This window comes from Anas acuta, chromosome 5 (genome assembly GCF_963932015.1).
Source record: "Anas acuta chromosome 5, bAnaAcu1.1, whole genome shotgun sequence".
NCBI classification, from domain to species: Eukaryota; Metazoa; Chordata; class Aves; order Anseriformes; family Anatidae; genus Anas; species Anas acuta.
The window spans coordinates 62,186,209-62,195,078 of NC_088983.1; the positions used below are offsets into that span (position 1 = coordinate 62,186,209).

Genomic DNA, 8,870 nt, shown 5'->3' on the forward strand with positions numbered 1-8,870 from the left:
AATCCAGCAAGAGACGTCTGCAACGGTTTTCTCCATCATTTTGCTAAAAACAGCAACCACATCTTTTTCACTGCAAAACTCTTCATTTAGAAAGACAAAGTGGAAAGTACAGAGCCCTGAGTCAAAAGAAATATGATGTAAATATTCTCCTTCCTACGATTTAATAAGACTGAATTCATAACATCACTTTACAAAATGCAATTTATTTCTTAATGAGGCAAATGGAACACTCCTAGTTTAGAAGCACATGGATGTACATAGTTACTCACGGTCTTACTTGTTTTTATTTAGTGTCTTTTTTCTGTACCTTTGCTTTGGCGAGGAAAACTCCAAAACGTTTTATACTGTTTTTTTTCCCCTCTTTTTTTTAGTCCCACTAAAGCAAAAGATGACAGGTAATAATATAATGTGTGGTAGAAGGAGAAATGCTGACAGACATTGTGTTACTTTGGTTCAATTAGGCTCTAATTACTTCTTCTCTTCAATTAGAAAATCACATGAACCAATTATGCCAGATAATGTGTGCTTATCCTATTCAAACTGCACAATGGGTAAGGTCTATTCACATTGATTATCTTCAATTTATGCTTTTAGCCTTTTTTTCCCCTTCTGTCTGCATGGCCCATTACAGTTTTAAAGTGGAAGCTCTTAAGCAGTTCACAGTATTATGATATCATTCATAACAATTGTTATGTTTTGATGGAAGAATAATTTTGATGCCTTGAATGCAGAGGAGAAAAATCTCTTTGGATTGAATGTATTCCAATTTTGCTATTTTGGTTAACAATATTCCCATGGTTTTTAAAATAAATATGATACAAGGTGGTCTGCCATTAATGGACAGAGCTGACTAAACAGTTGGTTCTGTGGGAACAAAGACAGATTGCAAAACCAAACACATGCTATTGAATACAAGAACTGCTCACTCATTGTCAGCACAGAGGTATCAGTCCTAAAAGCCCCATCAGGCCTCACTCACGAATGATTTGAAGAGCAGAGGGCAATCAGCAAAAGCAAAGTGACAAGTGGAAAAAACATATGAATGTTTTCCTGAAAATGGGGAAAAAGCACAACGTGAGCCCAGTCCAATAGATCTGGATGAGCAAAAAGTACTATGAACCAAGCCTGAATACTAGAGGCAACTTGGAGAACTTCAGGATTTAAAGGATTCTACTGATAGAATGTTTTATATATGCTCGTGCTCAGTGGAGGAGTTAACTCCTTAATCCTTTAAGGATTAAAATACAAAATACACCCTTTGCTGTGCAGCAGTCTCTAGGGATGGCCATACACAGATAAACATCAGCTAACTCCAAATGGCACTAATTTTGGTCAATGGGAATCTTCCTTGCCTGGAAAACAAACCACTCACACTCACTTGCTCAAGTAGAATTTATAATCAGAGGAGTCAATTTCCTGGGGAACTGAATAGATAAAACACACAAACAAAAATCCAACAAGAGGCTCTCAAAACCAGTATTCTTTTTCCTTTCACTGGAAAACCAAACCAAAACAAAGAACAACAAAACCACCCCACCCTGAGTGCTCGGTCATGCTAGAAATGACTTCAGTGACCACCACAACATGGTGATCTCTCCACAATACACAAGTTCCAGAGCAAGCCAATTCTTCTCCTGAGACAAGAAAATCACCTCAGAGCCTCCCGTTTTAAATGTGAAGTGGATTATTTGCCATGTTCCTCATCTACTGCATGTTACGTTATACTGCAATGCCCAGACACTCAGCACAGGGTGTAACTGCAATTCCTTTTAGTCACCTCCTGTCCATACCACTCTGAACAGCCTCAGCAGACTACTTCCTAATGTTTGGAGGACACATTAGCCTTAACTCTTTTTAGTCCACGACATCCTATTTCAAAATTCACAAGAACTTTGTTTTCTATTTTCTCAATTTGGACTTGATTTTTAAAGGACAACACATTTTCACTTTTTTTTTTTTTTTTTTTTTTTTTGCTTCTAGCAACCTTTCATCGCCCTAATGTGTAGTTACCCTAAACACTTTCCATCCTTTCTCAAACCTTTACACTCAGTCATTATGTATTGTCCTTGTGCTTCCAATACACTGTTATTGAGTGGCATCTAGGCTGCATGCAAGGATTTAATTCTCTTGGCTGTCCCTGTTTTAGTTTCTCTTTAATGAGCTTCCTCATTTTCACATAAATCCCTTTTTTCAAAGGGAAACACAAGCATAGTGGATTTTTTGGAATATGCACCTATGTATGTCACGGTGACTTTATCTAGTTCTCCATACAAGATTTTGTACCCGTTCATAAAGGCTGCTCAAGTCCCAGTCAAGGGTGCAATCCTTAGCTGGCTGCTCCAAGAAAGCCACTGACAGAGTCTGAAACTTTGATTTCTATGGTATTTCTCTGCATGATATTCATGCAGTGCTTATGGAGAGATCTGAAATTCTCATTGCCAGTATATTTCCTGCCCTCAACAGTTCTCTGATCTACAGTAGAAAACAGTATTTGTTTTTATGTTACCATCTCTGGAAAACAAAAAAAAAGAGAAATTTGAATATGAAGAAGTCTACATCTTCAGAAAATGTTATTTTAACTGGTGAGGTGAAAGAACAGAAGCTAGATATTTATGTTTAAATTTAACATTGAGGTGTTTAACGCATGGGTCATCATTCCCTCCCAACAAGCACTGGAGAGGAGTCAGTAGGTCAAGGTTTCTGAGATAAGTGGGACAAATCTAGTGGTACTTTTGCATACCCATGATGAGAGCCAGGAAAGTAGCTTAGTCTAGGCACTTAGATTCTTGATCTGTATAATAAGTGAGATGAATCCCATTCTAAAAGTTTTCAGTTCTGTTAACATTAAAGTGGGAATTAAAGAACCAAAGACTTTGTTAAACCAACTTGAGACAGTGCAGCTGTTAAGATATTTAGACAGGCTTTCAGTCAAGTACATGTGCAATTATACCTCTGATATGTGAGTATGACAAATATGAAAACACATAGGTACAAATTTGAATTCATTTTTACATGTGGCATTTGCACATTCCCTAAAAAGAGGGCTGCTCAAGAACAGTAAAATCACGTAGTGCATCATGAAATAAAATCAAGGCAGAAGCTAAAGCTGTCTGTCAAAATGTGATTACAAAGAACTCTTTATATTACATGATACAACAAATGCCATAATGGAAGTTCAAACATCACAGGGAAAATAGCTACCAACAGCAAGCACAATCATTTTTTAGTTAATTGTAACAAGGGGATCTAAACAACTACAGTATTTGAGAAACCACCTCTTCTAAGTTCGTACAGCATTCTCTACACAGTTTTAGGTAAGACAAGCCTGTAATAGTAAAAAACAAAACAAAACAAAACTGTGGCTTGGCTAACAAGACTCTCTGTGATCAAAATGTTCTGTAGAACTCAGTGTTGGAACTTCCTCCCCTCCCTCCATCCCACGTTTTTGAAGGCCAGATCTAGGTCCCACTGAAGTCAAGGTCTCTTGTTCACCTGCCTTCTCTGAGAACAGATGGGAAAGGAGCCAGGTGAGAGGGAATTTTCTCACAAAATCTTCGCACTGGCAGAAATTAAAAAATAATAATAATAAATTATCATATGACAAAAAAACTTCCAGTCCATCTGCCAGATCAAAGACCAGAACAAGTTTAAACAAGGACTGAAGCTTTTGGAAGCTGATGTAAGCAGAACACATTTCTCATCAGAATCTTCCTACTACCACTCAAAATTCGGTAAACTTCACAGTCTTTCTGAAGTTCAAAAACACTTTTTGAGTCAAAAAGTGACATAGAAACAGAAGTTAAATTTTTAAGATGCTTTTTGCACTCAAAGAATCAAACAGATTTGTTTTTGAAGACTGGACTTCCATTTCTCAATGGCTCGCACCTCTTGTTTTGAAGAACATTGAACATGGCAGCTCTTGCCAATTTGATCTGTGTGACTACAAAATTTTTAGAACTGTTTTCACAGACTCTGTCTGAATTGATACAATTGCCTCATCTCATTTTAATAAAAATGATCAATTTTGTAAATTGTATTCGACAAGTCAGCTAGACAAACTCGTTTTTGTCTGAACTTGGACTCATTGGTTGGAGGGAAGGTAAGGAAGGTCATTGTTTGTTTTAAATAAGAAGGATGCTAAAACATGCAGAACCGGTAGACTTTTTTCCCTCATCTAATAAAAATAATCCACCAAGAAGTAACAGTTTACAGTTTCTGTCACTATACTGGCTTCTATACAGAATAAGAAATAACAGTACCAACAGTTCTGTAAGTAGATTACTGCTTATTAAAAATACATAAATAAATAAATAAATCCTTCTCTCTAATTTGAAACGCTGCATTTAGTGGAGGGGTCATACAAGAAGGGTTTCTGTTGAGTTCACACATTCTCTTACCTTAATATAATCAAAATGGCTCTTTGCATCTCTTCAGCATTATTATGTGCTCTCCAGCTCATAAGAAAGAAAAAATAAAATTAGACTGTCCCTACACTTGCAATTATTTGGGCACAGGTATGCTACAGGGATAAAACAAGGCCAGACACATGAGGCAGCAATTCAGCAAAGCAGTAGTTTCCATATATATAAAAAAAAAAAAAGGGGGGGGGGGGGGAGAAAACCCAGGTTTTAAAATGTATGTGTGCAAATTCATTGTCTCTTGGGTATTCATAACAGTTTAGAAGTGAAACTCAGTTTACGAGCATGAAGTATTCTCATGGTTGGTTTAAACTATCGTAAATTGCATTGCATTTACCCCCTATAAATATGACTTAAAAAACAATTACAACCTATAAGTAAATGCTTTTACTTGAAGTGTTACTTTTTATGGAAGACACTATATCTTTATCATCTGAATGCCTCAAAGTTTCTGAAATAGATTACAAGAAAGACAGAACTGAAATATTTTGCCCATGAAAAGAATTCAAGTAAGACTCTTCCCATATATTACCTGTTCTTGATAATGGTACAAGAAGAACTTTTGCATACAAATGCAAACACACAGAGAAGTCAACAGGGATCAAACAGCATAGCAGGGAAGTAGACACTCAGAGAAAGCACAAGAGATAAGACTGTTTCCTACTTTTAAATATGAAAAATAAAGACTTCGGGTTTAAAATTACAACTTAACTGAAAACTTTTTTATGATAGAAAAATCAGCTTTGAAATGGATTATGTGAAATTAGTTTTAGCGCTAAAATGAAAAGCAGGTTAAGACAACTCAGCGGGAGAAAAATAGGATTCTTCTAGGTAGACAAACTCTGCAGTGATCATTTAATCTAATGAAGTAGCAAATTTGGTTTGGAGGATTTATGTTTAATAATTATAATTATGGAGCTGTATCTGTGATGAATACTCTGTGTTGTGAATACAATAGTATTGCATTTTTAAACTACAGTATAATTCGTGGGCATACTTTGATGATTTTTCTGGCAACTTGTCCATTTTATAAATCAGCAGGAGGTTTGACAAGATGAGAAAAAAAAAAAAAAAGGTTTCCTTCTCCCTAGATTTATATATCCTCAGTTATATTCATTGTTAGTGCTGTTCTGAACAACTTACTCATTGATTTGTGGCTTGTGCTCTTTAGAACCTTTTAAATGTTTTCATGTGCCCTGCATATATCTCTTGCTTTTAAAAGAAAAAGTTTAAGAACAGCTTCAAAAATGAGGTACAGCCCTAAATAAGTAATAAGAATTGCCTCTATTTTCATATTTTTTTAAGTTTAAAACACTTGTATGTTCCTTATGTCTCACCTCAGACAGGTAAATGAAATACCAATGTCTTACATCATGGGTCAAAAAAAAAATAAAAATAAAATAAAAAGTGAGAAAGTGACTCACTCCTTTAACAGGCCAAAAATTTTCTATCACCTCTCATAATTTTTCATAATTTCCCCTCAGTCTCTCTCACTGAGGGCATCCCACCATCCACTGTATCTGCTCTCCCAAGGACAAATGCTGAAAAAGGATGCATGTACATCACTTTGTCAAACAGGCTTTGAGTACTAAGGCCAATTAACAATATGTTTACATGCTCTAAGACCATTTGATCTCTGTCTGTTCGTTTCTGTAAATGTTAAGGGCTTCCCTCTTCTAGTCCCCTTCTCGAAGAAGGCTGTATTGGAAATAAACCAGTATAAACTTCCCTGTCTCCAAGGACAGGGTCCGATTTTTATATTCCCCAACTGCAAGGCAAAGGGAACAGAATCTAAAGGCCCTACTGGTGGTACCTTCCTTCCTTTCTGTGCTCCTCCCAGGAACAGATGGGCTGCTCAGCTGGATTACTGTCCTTTGTGTCTCAATTATTCTCCTCTCTTACCTCTGAAAAGCAGCTGAAAGTTAAATATAGGGAAGAGGAAACGCACTGTTGGTAAAAGTTGAAAGGAAATGACACTCTCTTTCTTTCTTTCATAATTATACCCATTCTAATGGATTAAAGCAGGTGCTATTGCAATATACCACTTATTTGCCTCTCAGGGCTCCCATCTAAAGTATTATTATTGGTGCCTTTCAAAAAAAAAAAAAAAAAAATACACACTTTTAATTCCTTAAATAACTTTTCAATTTCTGGGCATTTAGCCCAATGAGTCCTCACTGCTATTGTAATGCAAGTAATAAATAATTATCTTCCCTCTCCACTGACTAAGAAAATGATTACTCCCATTTCACATTAAAAAAAAAAAAAGTGACTTTCCAGATTTCTGAGAAAGTCTCCTCAAGCCTGTCAAGTGCCAAAGCCACAAAATCTCTTCTTTTTAAGGTATTGGTTGACTCTCCTATTTCCTTCAGTAACTGGGCATGCCAGAGAAGGGAAGACAGTCAGCACTAGAGAAAATGGGAAGATTTTCTGGAAGAGACTGTTCCTAGGTGCTCTCTGGCTGGGTTAGCATGCATATGGAGGGCTTTTGTAAGTTTGCACAACCAATACCTGGAGCAGAGTGGGGATACTTCATAACAGGATAGAAAACTCTACCATAGTACTCCATGCCAGGAAATCTAAAAGGCATGAGAGTAGGAGCATTGAGGGACGTTCCATAACACAAAGTAATGCTACATGTCTAAGGTTCTTCATTATAGTAGTAGAGACAGGCACGGAGCAACCCAGACTTTCTTCCCTATAAAACACCAGTCTAAATTCAACCGCTAATTCCAATGATTCTGGGTATCTTAGCAGCTGCAAACTAGCACAAGAGAGCTGGAGCCAGAAGATAATGCTAAGAAGCAGTTGTTAGTCTGTAGGCAAGGTGGAAATACCCTTAAAATAACACCTTTCAAAGGCACTTAGTTTATAGAAACTCAAAGTACATTTAAAAAAAAAAAAATGCATCAGACTTAGCACATAAAAAAAAGGGCAAGTCACTAAGTGCACTTTGGGTCCACCTCCTCAATGGAAAACAAGAGACTAATGATAACACCAACGTGACATATCCCACAGTGACAGAAAAGAACATGCTGGGAACAGCTTGTCTCAGCACGTCACGTACGGTAGACAAGGTAACACGGCACACCATGTCCGTGGCTTTGGCCACATCTCCAGGAGTCAGCACACTCCAGAGGATCTGTACTTTTCTCCATTTGGCATTCAACCTCCCTTACCTCTTGCAACCTTGCAGCAGCAATGCAAGCAGCAACACACCACTGTGCTAAAGCACTGCCCCAAGGCAGGACAGGAGAAAACCACAGCACACTCCCAGCCTGCTCCCATGCAGTCATGGCCACTGCATCAACAGCATCCCTGTGCAGTCATGCTCTCAGTGGCACCACCAAATCCAGCGACTGACCAAGCACACTCCACCACAACCCCGAGCTGCTCAGCCACCTCCCTCACAAAACAGATCTGAGAATACAAAATTGTAGACACGTTATTTTGAGAAACAGCTTAATGGGAGTTACCAAGGGATGTGAATCAGACTTCATAACAAAGAGACATGTACCAATTTAAGTTCGAGTCCAATTCCCAGAATGACATTATCTGTGTAGTGTTAATTCTTTATTATTCAAAAGATTGCTAACTGTTCGTATCTGCACAAATGTGTTCATGCTTCATTCATTTCAAGTCAATAATAATGGATTCTTACTATTGATTATACATGAGCCTTTTTGTCCCATCATAATGAAATTTTAATGTTGATGGTCCCAAAACTATTATTTCAACCTAATAACAGTGAGACTTGACAATTACCTCGCTCTGCGAATTGCAGATAGAACTAATAAGGTCATCCTTAATAACTTTTTGTTTACCTGACATTTGGTAATTCTATAGTTATTATGTATTATTTTAAAGCCAGAGGAGTGTTTTGCAAAGAAATGTTGTCTCCCCACGGAATAAAATATGATTCTGCCAGGTGGAAGCCTTTCTTGTGCCTGCTCCTTGACCCACGGTGCGGCGCTTGTTGCCATTACCTGAGCCCCACAGCCCGGGGGAGAGATGCACGGCTCCACAGCTGCAGTGCAAAAAGATAATTACAAAAAGAAAGGGACAAGAATCTTTAAATCCTCAAAACAAAACAAATCCATAAAAGAAAACTTAATTTAAGAATCAGTAAGGATAGGCTAGCAAGTGATGTGGTATTAGCTCGGTTCAGTGAACTGGCATATGTTTTCATCCTGCCATACTTCCAGCATCGCTGTGGGACTGCCCTCAGGATGTTTCCCCACTTTCTGGCCCTCAGCAACCCTGCCAGTCCTAGGATAAGAAGCACCCCACAGCATCTCAACCTCTGCCATCCCATGGCCAAGGAACAGTCCTTTTGGTTCCCACTAAGGGCGTGCACAATCTGCACACCCTTACCAGGTGCTGCTCACTGCCCTGGCCACCACCTCCCCCCATTTCTACCATGTCATTAGCAAGCAGCCACAGCAGGAAACT

The 8,870-nt window shown here is 38.0% G+C and overlaps 1 long non-coding RNA gene across 1 annotated transcript; it reads right to left on the reverse strand.

Moving 5' to 3' along the window:
• Window positions 1–2,233: 2,233 nt before the first annotated feature.
• On the reverse strand, window positions 2,234–8,603 carry LOC137857975 (uncharacterized). Its single transcript, XR_011097446.1, has 4 exons — window positions 8,405–8,603; window positions 6,232–6,333; window positions 4,398–4,454; window positions 2,234–3,501 (listed from the first exon to the last, which is right to left on the reverse strand). It is a non-coding gene; the product is annotated as an uncharacterized lncRNA (long non-coding RNA).
• Window positions 8,604–8,870: the final 267 nt, after the last annotated feature.